The sequence below is a fragment of the Pseudonaja textilis genome, chromosome 1 (genome assembly GCF_049901715.1).
Source record: "Pseudonaja textilis isolate UNSWEBS1 chromosome 1, rPseTex1.2, whole genome shotgun sequence".
Classification (NCBI taxonomy): domain Eukaryota; kingdom Metazoa; phylum Chordata; class Lepidosauria; order Squamata; family Elapidae; genus Pseudonaja; species Pseudonaja textilis.
The window spans coordinates 248,108,277-248,125,352 of record NC_141990.1 but is presented as its reverse complement, the minus strand read 5'-3'; positions in this window follow the sequence as shown (position 1 = coordinate 248,125,352).

Sequence of the window (17,076 nt, the reverse complement as noted above, 5' to 3'; positions counted from 1 at the left end):
TTCTTCAGGTTCTTGTATACCTTAATCCAATCAATAGTTAGATGAAGAAAAAGCGTTGAAATAAAAAAAGAAAAAAGAAAAAGAAAAAGGAAAAATTCTTCAGGTTCTTCAACACCTTAATCCAATTGAAAGGTCTCAAATAGAAAAGAGTGCATAAGAATAAACCAGAAAGGTAGATGAAAAAACAAAAATACCAGGAAAGGAAAAAAAAAGGCTATTCCCTTAAAAAAAAAAAACATTAATACTTAAAGGCCTTCCCTTTAAAATAAAAAGCAAACATAGAGATTGGACTTCCAAAGAAAAAAAGAAAAACAAAGACAAGCTTCAACAAAGGCAAAAACCCAGATAGTTATTACAAGAAAAAAAAAAGATAAAATGGAATACAATAAAGCTGGTGAGGAGGGATAGCACAACTTAGAAAAAGTAAAAAGGGCACACTGCACTTCATTTAATTATCCAAGGCTCTTATTATAGCTCTCTTCTCCAAAAACTTATCACCTTCCCCTCCCCTCGATTTCAACACCAGACTTCAGCTGTTGATAGAAACCCAGAAGATCACCTGCAATAATACATGCTCTCCCCTCTATCTTATCAAATAGCAATGTCCTTGAAAAAGAGTCTCAGTTCTTTCTTTCTCAGCTTTGTCTGGTCACAGGGAAATAGAATATTTTCAAGCCTCTAGTTGGCAATGTTACAAAGTTTCTTTGCACTCACTTTCCCGCTCCTTTTCCAAGCAAGATATAATAAGAATTAATAAAAAAAGAAAGAAAAAGATATTTTTTAAAAAAGAAATAACTAAAGGAAGCCTCTAGACTAAAATATTACAAAAATCAAAAAGGAGGAAAAAAATAGATGTAATGAAAAAACCAGTCCAGTTTCAAAATACAAGATCGTGTATAGAAAATCCAGCAATGAGAAAAAAACCCATTACTTTGACATTCCTGTTTAAAATCGCCGCTTAATCACTTCTGTCAAAACTTTTACAGATTCTTTCTTTTCCTTAGGGTGTCCTTTCAGATCTTAGAATAAAGAAAAAGTTCTCACCAAACTGGCACACTTTCTCTTTCTGTTCTCTTCTGTTTCGGAGCTGTCCCAACTTCAGCAGCTTTAATGGCTGCCTCTTTGCCGCTGGCAAGAAAAGCTTCTCCTGGATCTACCAAGGACTTTGCGATATCCCTAGGATCGACAGGATGCGCTCTTCACTTTCACCGTCTCTTCAGGATGGTTTAGATCCGATAGGACTGTCCAGGAGCAAAGATATCGGCAGTGATCTCAGACCTCCAAGATTGCATGCCATATCGTCGCTACGCCAGCTACGCCCTCCAAAGCTCCCACAACTTCTGAAGGCAAGCTGTTCCATTGGTTGATTACTTCACTTATTTATTGGGTTTATATCTTCTTTCTACCAAGAGCTGAAGGTAATATTGTAGTTTTCCTTCCTCCATTGTCTCCCACAATTACAACCCTGGGGGAAAAATTAAGGTGTGAGAGAGAACAATTGGTCCAAAGTCATCCACTGAATATTTGTGGCCAAGGGTGAATTGAACCTTAGTGTCCCACCTAATCTGACACTAAATTCATTTTATTACACTCTTTAAAATAAACAGGTCCAAAAATGTGGCCAAACTCCAAAAGGAGAGCTACAGCATATATTTTAGGAGAGCATATGAAATGGAGAACTATAGCCTGGCTTTTAACTGATCTGAGTTTTTATTAATCATTTTCAAAGGGGAAAAGAGGTGTGTGTTGGAAACTGGATGGTATCCCCAAAGATATCATTATAATAAAGAAAATAATGGATTGTGCAGAAATGGTCAAACTCACACTAGAATTGCAAGATAGAGAAGACATGGAATACTATACGGTATGGGGGAAATGGTACAATTGGTTAGACTGTAGAAATAAAAAAATAATGTAAATATGTATATACCAACTTAAATGGAAATGTTGATGTTACGTCACTGTGAAGATTGTAAATATGTTGTTTTTATATGTGTTGTTGTTTTATGTGTTGTTTGTTTTAAATGTAAAAAAGCTTAGTAAAATTATTTTTTTAAAAGGGCTATTGAAATCCACATAAACTGACAGATAAATAATCTAAGAAAGCTCTGAAATTGTGTGTTGTATCAAGTATTATTATAAAGACCTAGAAACTAACTAGGAGAAGAAGCAAACACTTGGGTATCATTTGTAAACTGCAGCGGAGTTCAGCTAATGAATTATGTACAATTCAGTAGCAGTGAGGATAGAAGAAAGAATTAAGAGTGATGATCCTTGTTTGAGGGGGATGGGGACTATTATTTTTCATCAATGGGGAATCTTCCAGAAAGAGTTTTCTAAGATTTCCATTATTACTTGTATGTAGTAGCAGGGAAAGGGAAATTATCTTTAAAAACAAAAACTCTCTGAACAATTATGAAATGGATTGTTTTGAGGAGAACCTTGTGTGTTTATATAGGAAATAGAAACAACTGTGGAGTAGATGATGTGAACACAAGCCATGGTATATCCATGCACACAGACAATAACATAGATGCACTGACTTTAAGACACTGATGCACCAAGTTTAAGACACAGAAAACAGTTCAAACAACCAAAAATCCAACCAACCAGCTAATCAAAATCCAGGATATTAATCACCATACCCTTCTAGAAATGGAGCTACCTCTTACAGCTGATTTCCCTAATGACATTCTCAATTGTGATGTGAGACCACCCAAAAAAGTGTGGGATTATTTCAATGGGAAATTTATATGAAAAAAACTTCCAGCTTTCCAGTTAGCATCCATCTTCCAGTCTAACTCTTCATAGTTCTTTTTTTTTTTTTAAGAAAGAAAGAAAATGAACCACTCAAAACTAATTTCTATCAAGTCATATCTACTTGGATCATACTCCCCTGTTCAAATCTGTGGCATGAAATCAATATCGGACACCAATATTTTTGGTCAATACATTATGGAAATGGCATGATGTTGAATACAAAAGTCAGATCTCATATATAGAAATAATATGTGCTTATTGGACATGTAAAAATGACAGACAATTTTAGACTCAATTACATACAATAATACAAAAGAGTTTAAAACAACATAATTGAAACCAGAAACATTTCTTTTGAGACGGATGGTTAAGCAGCCAAAAAAAATATGATGAAACTTTGTTTTATATATGACGACGGCAGCAAGAATATTATATGCACAAAGATGGAAAGATTTGGCTTTACTTGAACTGAGGAATGGATAGTGAAATGAAGGAACCTGCGTAGGAGCCAAATTGACTGTTTTAATTTAACTTTAATAAGAAATTGTCTAAATTTATATGACGATTAGAAACCCCTTATTGACTTTTTGCAGGAAACAGAAAAAAAGGATGTTATGATATACAATTGTGAGTATTAGAAAAAAAACTAATAGATTATAAAAAAAATCTAAATAAAGCTGTAACCATAGAGAAAAAGCTGAATTTCATTTAATTTTTGTACCTTCATCTTTGTTCTTTTCTTCTTTCTTTTCTTCTTCCTCTTTTTCCTTTCTAAATATTAGTTCTTGTTAATTTTTATTTTGTATTAAAAACTATATTATTTTTTTATTTAAAATGTATAGAAATAATACATATACATATTTTAAGTGAATAGTTTTGTGCATTTTGAATGAATGTAAGGGTATTGGGAGTACACTTCCAATTTTCTCATCACATAAGACTGACCATATTTGTGATTGGCTGAATAATGCTCCCAGTGTTATCCCAATATTTTTATGTATTATATACTAATTTTTTGACTATCTCTTCTCCCTGTAGCTCTTTGTTTCTTGCTGAAAAAGGACCGGATCTTAATAGGTGAGCCGTTACAAACATCACATTTTTAGTAGGAACGAGGAATAGTTTTGTGGTATACTCCAATATTTAATTAATTATTGTTAGAAAATAAAACATGTATTATGATATCATTTTGTCATATATATTATTTAAATAGAATAGATATTCTTAACAGTGTTAAGAATAGATACTGTATGAACAAACTTAATCATTCAATTTCTCATTTTTTCTAACCTTAAGTAATTTTTTTCCATTTTGGCATTAGTTCACAGATTTCATTTATAATTTAAATGAATAGAATAGAACAGGATAGAATAGAATAGAATAGAATAGAATAGAATAGAATAGAATAGAATAGAATAGAATAGAATAGAATAGAATAGAATTCTTTTATTGGCCAAGTGTGATTGGATGCATACAGTAAGAAATTTGTCTCTGGTGCATAAGCTCGCAGTATACATACAAGCAACAAGTGATAAATTATGACCATAATCATAAAATACAATTATCATAAATCAGAAGATACAAACCCAATGATAGTCATGAGATAATAAATAAGCAAATAATATAAATCATAATAGGTCAAAGGCAACCAATAATGAAAAATGAAAATATGTATGCGTTTTCATGCAGAGTTCATCTAGAGCACACACTTCAGTATGTAATATTTTTGCAAGCAATTTACATAAGATTTCTTGTAAATTCTCACCCATAATGCAATATTCTTTTTTCCCATACTTTCCATCCATCTATATTTTATATTAACTATTTTATATATATAATAATGTTATTATGGTGGTTTAATCATAATCCACTATGAGGTGACAAATCTTAGAGTTTTGTAGTGCCCATTTTCTTTTAATAAAGTTTTCTTATTCTTAACATTTGTAATCACAAATACGAGCACTACTTTTTTTAAAAAAAATATAGACAATTATTTTATACAATTCAGGAAGTCTAAATGTCAGAGAATAATGGATTTTCAGTTTGTGAGTTGATTCAGGAAATGCTCATGGAGTATCAGTTATAGTTAGCTCTATATTTTTTGCAATATCTATAGCTAACAGCAAGGGTTCTTCACATTTCACAGAGAAAAAGGAAGGTAGTTGCTTGTATAAGCCTATAGGCTATTCCAATTATTTAAGCAGATTCCATTACATTCACAGCCAGGTTTATATAAAGCAGGTGCAAATTTGGGACAGAAAGAAGAGAATAAAGAGAAGACACTTTCCCATTATTATTATTTTTGTACACATTTTAAAATGTAGGAGAAAAGAATATCTTCAAAGTGGCCACATTTGCTGATTTGCATTGGGCTTATTTTTTGTGTCTTAATTAGGAAAGATTAAATTAAGCCAGCTTCCTGTTTCCAGAGCCATCAGGGCTTGAGAATTGTTGCTCCTTCCCCTCTAGCACTTCTTTGAGTGGCATTAGGTGTAGGTGGAACATTCTCATTATGAAAGAAAGTACAAAGGAAGGCCTTCTCTAAACACCTTATTCAAGGAGAAAAATAGAGCTGATATACTTCATATTCTGAAAGAAAATTGAACACCTGCTTGTCTCTAGTGTGTGAAGTTAGGATCTACTTCAGTGGTTCCCAAACTTTTTCAGTCCACTGCCCCTTTTGTGCTACAAACTCATCCTCAGTGCCCCCACCCAGGGGTGGGATTCTACCAGTTCGCACCTATTCGCTAGAACCGATTGTTAACATTCTAAGCAGTTTGGAGAACCGGTTGTTAGAAGAAATTACTGGCTTAATCCTGTAAGGAAGGCAGGAAGGAAACATTCTGGTGTTGCTTAGAGAAACTGCCTCTCCATCAACCCTTATTACATTCTAGGTAGGACTAGACTTCCTGTCTCAGGACCTTCTCTGATGTTATTTTTCTCTTCTTTGCTGGTACTTTGCTTGTGTGGAGTGACCATTCAAAGTTACAATGGCATTGAAAAAAGCGACTTATGACTGTTGCAGCATCCCCACAGTCATGAGAGGCCAGGCGAGGAGATGCATGCCTCGATGTGAGTGATGTTGAGTTGGCCACACCCAGCCAGTCACACGACCACCAAGCCATGCCCACCAACTAAGCCATGCCCACAGAACCGGTTGTTAAAAAAATTGAATCCCACTCCTGCCCCCACCCAGGGGTAGGATTTAAATTTCTGTGGGCATGGTCTAATTTGAGGGTGTGGCTTGCTGGTCATGTGACTGGCTGGTGTGGCTTGCTGGCTGGGATTGGCTTGCTGGTCACATGACTGTGTAGGTATGGTTTGGTGGTCATGTGACTAGATGGGCATGGCCAGGTGACTGGCAAATAAAATACAAGTGGTCCTCACTTAATGGCCAGTTGTTTAGCAAGTGTTCTAATTTATGACTGGCCTCCAGAGCTACTTGACCTGTTTTTGGAGTTTTGACAGCCATGCACACACATACACACACACTCCCTTCTAACCCGGCTGGAGCAGGTCATTGGACTAGAATTGGCAAAGCATCTCTGATTAGATTCTAGTAGTGAATAAAATCTAATCAGAGATGCTTTGCCGATTCTTGTTGATTTGTTTTATTTGTATTTCTTTATTTTATTTGCATTGACATGTGTGTCCCTTCTTGTGCACAACCCAGAAGCTTTTGTGATTCTTTGCAGCAAATATTACTGACCTCTGGCTTTGCTTGACTTTTCAAACATGACACCACTGCCGCATTTTAGGTGCCAGTCCCGCAGGTCCACCCCATTGAGCCTGCTGCACCAGAGGGACCTGCCCAAGCAAGTCTGAGAGAAGCAGTGCAAGTCAATGGGGTGAGCCTGAGAGAGGGAAAGAGAGAGAGAAAAGAAAGAGAGAGTGAAAGAGAGAAGAAAGAAAAGAAAAAGGTAAAGAAAGAAAAAGGGACAAAGAACGAGGGGGGAATGGGAGGAAGGGACAGAAAGAAAAAGAAATAAAGAAGGAGGGAGGAGAAAGATAATGAGATATCTATTCTAGTCTAATCACCTGCTCCAACAGGGTTAGAAGGGAATGTGTGTGTGTGTGTGTTCTTCTTGTAATTTACCAGTACATTTTGGTTTTGCCTTCTTCAGAATTGGCACTGTAATATATTGGGGAAAAGTAATTTTTTAGGGTGTAGATCTGGTCCAATGGATCCTGTTTAAAGCCTCAACAAAATGTGAGAGCTTCCTGATCTACCATCACCCAAGCCTAGGCATGCACGCCCACAACTACCTCAATTCAAACTACAACTGGCTTTAAATGCAAGCTACTCAGTGCAAGAAGCCTTGTAAATAAAATACCTGAATTTCTCCTCTTACTAAATATGGCTAAATTCGACACCATATTTGTCTGTGAAACATGGCTCAATTCATCTCTCCCTGACTCCATTACCTCAGTAAGAGACTATCATGTTTACTGATCCAATCGTGAAATCTGTAGAGGAGGTGGTGTTGCTCTCTTCTATAAAAAGTCCTTACATCTAAAAAACATCCAAGTTACCCAAGAGCTTGCTCTTCCTGAGACCTTTAGCTGTGAACTGACCTTAAATATCACATTCCAGTTCTTACTATGTTACAGAGCACCTGATTATGACATCGAACATGTAAACAAGCTAAATACACTACTAACATTGGCAGCATCCTGCCCACATGCTTTTATCTTTCTTAGTGACTTCAATCTACCTCATATTAACTGGACCCTAAACAAATGTACAACTGAACACATACATGCAACCTTCTACAATGCTGTAACAAATCTGGGACTGGAACAACTAGTAACCAACAATACTAGGCTTAACAACTGCCTCAATCTCATCTTCTGCAATAGTTTGAATTCAATTTATGGAATACAAATTAAAGAACCCTTTTCCGACAGTGACCACAACATGATTGACTTTTGTCTCAACATACGTCCACACAAAAATCATCACAATGACAAAATCCCCAATTATAACTTCAAAAAGGCAGCTATGATCTTATAATCAATGATCTCTCATCCCTTGATTGGCAATTTCTATTCACTGGATGCAATACTGTTGAAGACCATTACAACATATTCTTACTAGAAATCAAAAGAGACATCAAACTATATGTACCAATAACAACTCCCAAAACTAGGAAAAACAGATTACCCAAAACAATAAGGAAGCTTCAATCCAAAAAGAGATCACTTTGGCGAAAAAACAAATCTGGTCACATTGTCAACTTCAAAAGCCGATACAAAAATTTTGCCACCAGATAAAAACTGAATGCACCAATTATCACATTAAATAAGAGGAAAACCTTCTATGCACCAATTCCACCCATGCTTTCTACAATTTTGTAAACAACAAACTAAAAAACTCAAGGTCTATCCCACCCCTGAAAGGACCTAATGGTAAAGACTGCAATGACACCATCAAAGCAAACCTCTTTAACACATTCTTTGGCTCAGTGTTTGTAAACAGCAATGGATCATGCCCAGTATTTCCTAGTCGAACCACAGACAACTACAATGATCTAATACATATCGATTTTACAGAATACATTGTTGAAAAAGCACTGCACAATCTAAAACCATCCCTATCTATTGGACCAGATGGAATATGTGCCTACTTCTTAAAAAAGCTATCCACTGCCATAGCCAAACCTCTAAGCATAATCTTTGAAAAATCTTTCAGGACCAGCTCCTTGCTAAAACTATGGTCACAAGCCACGGTCATCCCCATCTTCAAAAAGGGAGACCCCAGCCTAGTTGAAAATTATAGACCAATATCCTTATGCTGCATCACCTGTAAAGTTATGGAATCAATTATTAACCAATCCATCATCTTCCACTTAGAAACAAACAACCTACTCTCTAATAAATAATTTGGTTTCAGAAAAAAACTATCCTGTAATCTGCAATTCTTACATTGCAAAAACAACTACACAACTTGATCAGGGCAAAGCAATAGACGCAATCTACATAGACTTCTGTAAAGCCTTTGATTCAGTGGTACATGAAAAACTACTCCTAAAAATAAAATCTTATGGTATCTCTGGACACCAGCATAACTGGATAGAAGCATTCCTGTCAAACAGACAACAAATGGTCAAAATTGGGAGCGACCTATCAAATTCTGTACCTGCCAAGAATGCTGTCCCCCAAGGCAGTGTTTTAGGACCAACTCTCTTCATGCTCTACATAAATGACCTCTGTGATCATATTAAGAGAAACTGCGTTCTCTTCGCTGATGATGTAAAGCTATTCAACACCACAGACAATACTACTACCCTCCAAAAAGACCTTGACTATGTATCAGAATGGTCAATCAAATGGCAACTTCAAATCTCAGCAAATAAATGCTCTGTCCTACATATTGGCAGAAAAAAATCAGAAAATAAAATACAACCTAAATAGCCAAGACCTTGTTGAGGATCCAAACTTTGTCAAGGACCTTGGAGTCCTCATCTCAAATGATCTAAGTGCTAGAGCCCACTGTAACTACATAACCAAAAAGGCATCAAGAGTTGTTAACCTAATCTTATGTAGCTTCTTCTCTGGTAATATCACACTATTAACTAGAGCATAAAAAATATTTGCTAGACCTATACTTGAATACAGCTCATCAGTCTGGAACCCATATCATGTATCTGATATTAACACAATTGAAAAAGTCTAGAAATATTTCACAGGAAGAGTTCTCCACTCCTTGACTCATTGCAGAATACCTTATGCCGCCAGACTCGAAATTATAGATCTAGAAAATCTAGAACTATGCTGTCTTCCATCCGATCTAAATATAGCATATAAAACCATACATTCCAATGTCCTACCTGCAAATAAATACTTCAACTTTAATCATAACAATATAAGAGCACACAATAGATACAAACTCAAGGTTAACCGCACCAAATTTGACTGCAGAAAATACGACTTCAGCAACAGAGTGGTCAATGTTTGGAATACTCTACCTGACTGTGGTTTCTTCCCCAAACCCCAAAAACTTTAACCTTAGACTGTCTACTATTGACCTCACCCCCTTCCTAAGAGGCCTGTAAGGGGTGTGCATAAGCTCGCCAATTGTGCCTACCATCCCTGTCCTATTGTTTTTTATTTTTGTTATAAAAATATATCATGTATTCAAAACTATATTTATTCTTATACCTGTATCTTGTAAGCAGTTGACAAATCAAATAAATACTAAATACTGATAGTCTTGACCATGTTTCATCTACAAAACCTTTAATAGAAGCCAAAGATGTTTCAATGTGGAAAAGGGTCTCAGTCTAAACTAGGCCTCATTTCAATCTGATGCATCAGGTCTCTCTCTCTCTCTCTCTCATCTCTCTCTTTCTCCCTCTATCTCCCTCTCCCTCCTTTCCTCCTCATCTTTTTCTCTTTCTTTCTCTCACCCTCTCATTCTCTCTCTCTCCTCTAACTCTCTCTCTTTCTCTCTCTCTATGCTTCTTTCTCCCTTCTTCTCCCCCAATCCCCATCCCCCTTCCCAACTCCCACACCAGGGAATAAATGTAAGGAAATCTCTCCTTCTCCTCTCGTGTACACCCTCCAGGCCCCACCACAGCTGGCTCCATGGCTGTTCGCTGCTGTTGCAGCACCTGTGCAGCACACTCAAATTTACTGCACTTCACTCCATCCCCTCCCCCTCCTCCTAGAGCCCATTATAGTGCAGAACATTGGCTCCAGTGTCTCAGGCTGGGGAAAAGTCACAAATCTCTCCCAGCAGTTGAGGTGAATACAGCATTAACAAGGGCTGGAAAAAGAAGCAAGTAGAGGGGTGCTTCACTCCTACCCTAGAATACGGAATGAGACTCCATTTGCTGCCATTGCCCTTGTTAAGTTTGAGCAATGAGAGGCTGAACCAGAGCATGAGTGCAACAGTACTTTATTTTACAAATAAAGGGCTGACCGTGCTTGCCAAGCCTGGAACTGGCTCGCAGCAATCAGCAGCCAGTTGGACCCCGCAGCCTGCTTTTATAGCTGGCTGCTGGGGAGAACCGACCAATGGGAATGGGGGAATAACGCCCACACAAAGTGAGTGGACCTGAGTGAGAACTCCTTGAGTCCTCAGGACATAACACCCCTTCCCCCAGATGCGAACACGCATAGTCCTTGAGGTAGATGCGGGGTTTGTGTTGGCGCCCGAGCGGCGCAACTCGGGAACATTGTCTGACTGTTCGGTATCAGTCTGTGACGGTTGAGCTGGCATAGTGTCGCCAACACTCTCTCTGGACTGGGCATCCTCGGAAACCACCGGGTTGGTTTCTGGAGTCAAACTCTCGTGGGTTGGATCCGGTTGGTCAACTCTCTGGGCGCTGTTGTCCGAGTTTGGGCTGGCCGGGCGACCGCTGGCGCAGACTGGTCACTGGGTGCGGTGTGGCTGGGTGGCGGATGGGACGGTTCCCCTCTTCGACTGGAGACTCTGGATTCTTGTTTGCGAGTTGCTGAGGCGCCTCTGAGTTGGTCTATGTGTCTCCTCCAGGCGCGACCATCCTCCAGCCTGACTCTATACGATCTCGGCTCCGGTGACGGCGTATGACCTTGCCCGAATCCAAAGTGGGTCCCCAGTGAAATTCCTTGGCGAATATCGGCTCCTGTAACATAAAATGTCTAACCCCCGAAGTGGGGCGAGGGAGAGTCAAGGCAGTATTGTGGGTGCAGTCTATCTAATACAGTCCTCAGGCGCCGGCCCATCAGAAGTTCTGCTGGGACTTATTGGTGACTGCACAGGGGGTTGAGTGCTGGCTCATCAGGAACCGCGGAGAGTTTAAAGTGGTGCCAGTCATCTCTGCCAAACCTAGCGAGGCCTCTCTTGGTGGTCCTGACGGCCCTTTCAGCCAACCCATTACCTCGCAGGGTGAAATGGGGGCTGTGAAAAAATGTGGCGAATACCTAGGTTGGCTGCAAACGGCTGAATTCTACTGATGCGAACTGTGGGCCATTATCGGAGACCAAGGAGTCCGGGTAGTCCATGTGTAACGAACAGGCGCGTTAACACGCTGGTGATTGCTAGCAGTGTGGTGGTCGGTGGATAGCTGCGCCACGCCTATCCACTTGGAATAAGCGTCCCACGACCACTAGGAACATCTTTCCATGCACGGGCCGGCCAGATCGATATGGATTCTAGACCAAGGCGCTGGCGCTCCCATCTGGTAGGGGTGGCGATGGGGGAGCAGGACGGGATTCCTGGCAAATGCTGCAGGAACTTACCCAATTGACAATGTCCTCGTCTAGATCCCGGCCACCACACGTAGCTGCGTGCCAACGCCTTCATTCTCAATGCCGGGGTGTCCTTCGTGCAACGCCCAGGACTCGGGCACGCAGTGAGGTCGGGATGACCACTTTGACATAAGTGCCCCACAGTAGACAACCCTGCAAACTGGACAGCTCCTGCATGCGAGTCTTAAAGGTGCGAATTTGTTATCAACATTGCCTCCCTGGCCACCCTCCTCACCCAGTCGAGCACCTGGGCGAGCGTTTGGTCTGCCTTGGTTTTGGCGGCGATGTCAAGGGCGGTGATGGGCAGGTCCAACTGGGTGATTTCAAAAATGGCATTGACAGGAGCTGGGTCTTCAGCCGGAGCGGGTAAGGGGCAGCGACTGAGCGCGTCAGCGTGGATAGAGTTTTGCCCGGGCGGTGGATAAGTTTGTATGAGTAGGCCGCTAGGAAAAGTGTCCACCTTGTCATCCGAGGAGAGAGGACTTGAGGTGTCTGTTTGTCGCCGGCCAGTAGGCCCAGGAGGGGCTTATGGTCGGTGACCAGTTCGAAGAAGTGGCCAAAAAGGAATTCGTGAAACTTTTTCACGGCTGCAACAGCTGCTAGGCTTCCTTGTCTATTTGGCTGTAATTTCGCTCCGTGGCCGAGAGCGTCCTGGAGAAAAAAGGCGATGGGGGCCTCGGCGCCTTTGGCGAGTCGGTGACTAAGGACTGCCCCAATCCAAAAGGGGATGCGTGCTGCCTGCCAGTACTAAAGGAAGGTTGGGGTCGAATTGGATGAGCACTGCCTCTGGCGTAAGTAGTGATTTGACGGCGTTAAACGCCTGGTCTTCTTTGTGCCCCCAGTGCCACGGTGACTTTTTGTCTAGTAATCTGTGTAGGGGTTCGGCTACTGAGGCTTTATGGGGCAAAAAGGATGCATAAAAGTTTAGGAGTCTCAAGAAAGCTTGTAGCTCCGTTTTGGAGGTCGGTGTGGGAGCTTCGTGGATCGCCCTGACCTTGGACTCCAGGGGGTGAATGCCAGAGCGTCAATTTTATAACCCAGAAAGTCCACCTGTCTAGTGGCAATGGCGCATTTTTCTTTTTTCAACTTGAGGCCATGCTGTCTGAACCTCTCTAACACTGCTCGCACTCTGGAAGAGTTGGGGTCTGTCCCTGGCCGAGACCAAGATGTCATTGAAGTAGGGTACTACACCAGGGAGGCCCTGTAAAATCCGCTCCATGAGGGATTGAAAAATACCCGGGGCAACACTTACGCCAAATTGAGACGCTTGCACGCCGGAAGGCACCCCTGTGAGTGACGATGGTCTGAAGTTCCGCTGTTTGGTTATCAACAGGGAACTGTTGATATGTTGAGACATGTCCAATTTAGCAAAAATACTGCCCGGTTCGAATGTGTGCAATAAGTGCTGAATGACGGGCACGGGGTAGGCGCTAACTTGTAAATATTTATTGATTGTTGTCTTGTAGTCCGAGCAAATTCTCAGGCTACCATCTTTTTGAGGTGTGACAATGGGCGTCTCCCACTTGGCGAAATCTGTTGGCTCAATGACCCTTGTTTTAGTAGTTTATCCAATTCAGCGTCTAGTTTTGGTCGAATAGCAAATGGAACTCTACGTGGTTTTAATCTGATTGGGACTGCCTGGGGTCAACGGTGAACGAGATGGGGTTCCATTATAACACCACTCCTCGCTGAACACATCTGCGTAGTCAGCGAATAAGGAGTCAGTGTCTGAGGTTGAGACAGCATGGACTCCTGTTAGCCCTAGGCCGAGGTGGGAAACCAATCGAGCCCCAATAAGGTGGGTAGATTGCCGTTAACTACCACTAGAGGTAGGTGGCCTTTAAAAGCTCTAAAACTGACAAAGAACTTGCCTCTGCCGATCACGGAATGGCCTTCCCCTGGTAGTCCTTCAGACCGAACTGGCATCTCTGAAGCCGGGTAGTAGATAGGCTGGGTGGAGTCTCTTGAGGGTGTTCCACGAGATTATTGAGAGCGCTGACCCTGTGTCAACCTCCATGTGGCACAGTTTACCTTCTAGGGAAACGGAGAGAGAAATTTACTAACAGAGTGGCAAGTACGCCTGGCAAGGCGGTGCGTGCGGCAGTTTAATACTTGCCTCTGTGGTCCCGAGTGCGAGGACGGGGTCTTTGTGCAGCGCTTTGGGGGCTTGGCAGACTCTCGCAATGTGCCCCTCTTATGGCAGTTGTTGCAAACGGCTCCTTTAAACTTGCAGGTGGCCTTTGATGTGATCCCCCACAGGCTAGGCACAGGGTGATGTGCTTGGGTGGACCGGTGTATTCTTGTTTGGCCCCTACCTGGGACCGTCTGTTATTGGTGAGGCGATGGACATCGTTCTCATCGTTGTGGCTTCCTCCGCTTCCACCTCTTCGGAATGGACTGGGAACGCTGTCAGCTTGGCGCTTGGGCCCTGAATTTCGGTGGCTGAGTTCGTTGCTAGCTCGGCTGCTAGGGCCTCCTCTACCGCTATGCGCGAGGTTGAGGTCTTTCTTAGCCAGCAGACGCCTGTAGGTTGAGATCCTTGACCCCACAAACCAATTGATCGAGAGCATGTCCTCCAGGTATGTTCCAAACCCGCAGTGCAGGGCTGCTGTTCTGAGGGCGCCATATATTGGTTGATGGTCTCCTTACTTGATTGCTTCCTCATTCGGAACGTGAACCTCCTGGCGATTTGTGAAGGCCTGGGAGCGTAGTGGTTTGTGAGGATCTCAAGCAACTCGGACCACGGAACGCTTTTTTAATTCTCTCGGCGCCACGAGTGCTGCAGCGGTATCAGAAACGGTGGCTCCGCAGTAGATTAGGAAATAGGATTTTTCCGTTGCTCTCCCGCATCCGACCAGGCCGACCGCACTCGATGTAATGATTGAAACGGTTCTTACTCGATTCCCACTTCTCTTCGTCTGGTTTTAAACGCCGGGAATACTGGATTGGAACTCATGGTGCTGGAACGGCTGGGCTACCTGCAGAAAAATCTCTCTGGGACTACGAACGCTCGTGAGTTACTAGTGATATCAGCTCTGGAGAGGTTTCTTTACCCTCTCTTTTCTCTCTCTGGGTTACCACGTTGGCTGCTAGCCGTTGGAGGTGTCTTGATTCGCGCCAAAAAAAAGTGGGCGTTAGTGACTCTCTACAGCGCTGTGCTGTGATTCCTACTGGCTCGAAATTCAAATGACACCCGCTTGAATTTCGCGCCAAATGCAGAGCGGCTGCGGCTCGCAGCGCTTCACTTCCCCGTAGCGAGGCTAACAAGCGGCTACAGACGCTTCTAACTATTTGACTCAGACCGCTTTCTCTGGCTGCGGATCTGCGTTTGCTCTTTTTGATTGCTCGTTTCGCTAGCTGACCGCTCTCTCTGGCTGCGGATCAGCGTTTTCCTTTGTCGCCAGCCGATCGCTTCTCTCTGGGCTGTAGATCGGTGGCTAGTGACTCAGCGGTTGCAAGGTGCTTCTGGTAGCCATCCCATCCTCGTCGCCAGTGTTAAGTTTGAGCAATGAGAGGCTGAACCAGAGCATGAGTGCAACAGTACTTTATTTTACAAATAAAGGGCTGACCCGCTTGTTGAAGCCTGGAACTGGCTCGCAGCAATCAGCAGCCAGTTGGACCCCGCAGCCTGCTTTTATAGCTGGCTGCTGGGGAGAACCGACCAATGGGAATGGGGAATAACGCCCACACAAAGTGAGTGGACCTGAGTGAGAACTCCTTGAGTCCTCAGGACATAACAGCCCTTTTCTTCTCAGGGCAGGCAAAGAGTGAGGGGGATGGGAGGGTGAGGGGCAGGGCCAGCCAGTGGTGGGATCATCTGACAGGGAGCCACAGGAGAGGGTCCAAAGGGCCACATGCGGCTCCAGAGCTGCACGTTGCCGACTCCCACTCTAGGTGATCCACAGATGCCATTGACTTGCATTGGAGTGGTTCATCAGAGCTGTCACATTTGAGGTGCCAGCTCCAGGAGTGGTGCAACAGTCAATGGGGTGACCCTGCGGGTCCAGCGCCTCAAATGCTCCCCTGCTGCTTTTTAGCGCCCCCCTGCCAGCCCCCTTGCCTCTTAGTGCCCCCCTAAGGCATCCCACTTTGAGAACCACTGATCTACTAGATGTAAAATGTTTTTGCTCCCAGTAGAATCTGTGCTGGAATTTGTTTCAGTTCAGGATGACCATCTATTTAACTATTTAACTAGAGCTTACAAAACTTTTGCCAACCAATACTCAAATACAGCTCATCAGTCTGGAATCCACGCTGCATATCAGACATTAATACAATTGAGCAAGTCCAGAAGTATTTCACAAGAAGTGTACTACACTCCTCTGCTCGCAACAGAATACCCTATATCACCACACTTGAGATTTTGGGCTTGGACAACCTTGAACTATGCCACCTATGGTTAGACTTAAGCGTAACACACAAAATTATCTGCTACAATGTCCTACCAGTCAATGACTACTTCATTTTCAACCACAACAATACAAGAGCACACAACAGATACAAACTCAATGTAAACCACTTCAAACTTGATTGCAGCAACAGAGTGGTCAATGCCTGGAATGACCTGACTCTGTAGTTACATACTCTAACCCCCCCTCTTTTAACCTCAAACTATCCATTATTTACCTCACCCCATTCCTAAGAGGTCTGTAAGGGGCGTGCATAAATGCACCATCATGTCTTCCATCGCTGTCCTATTGTCCCCATTTATTTGTACTTATTTCATGTATTCTTACTCATGTTTATATTTATACCTATTATCTTGTAAGCGATTGACAAATCAAATCAAATCAAATCAAACCAATCAATCAATAAATCTATGATGATCCTAAGAAGAGTAGCTGAAGAATCAAGCATTCAACCAAAAATTTGGAAAATGTCAAGCATCTGTTTTATATGTATCTAAAATATTGAATTTTTTTTCTTTTTGTATTTTATTCTGGGCCATTGCTTTGGCCTGTTTGGTTCACAGAGAGTAGCTGTTGTGTGACTGAGTGGGAGGTAATGCAAGTTTAAGCTGTGCATGAGCATAAGGTGAGAGGTGAGGTGGACTAATGAGCAGTTGGAATACATATGTTTATG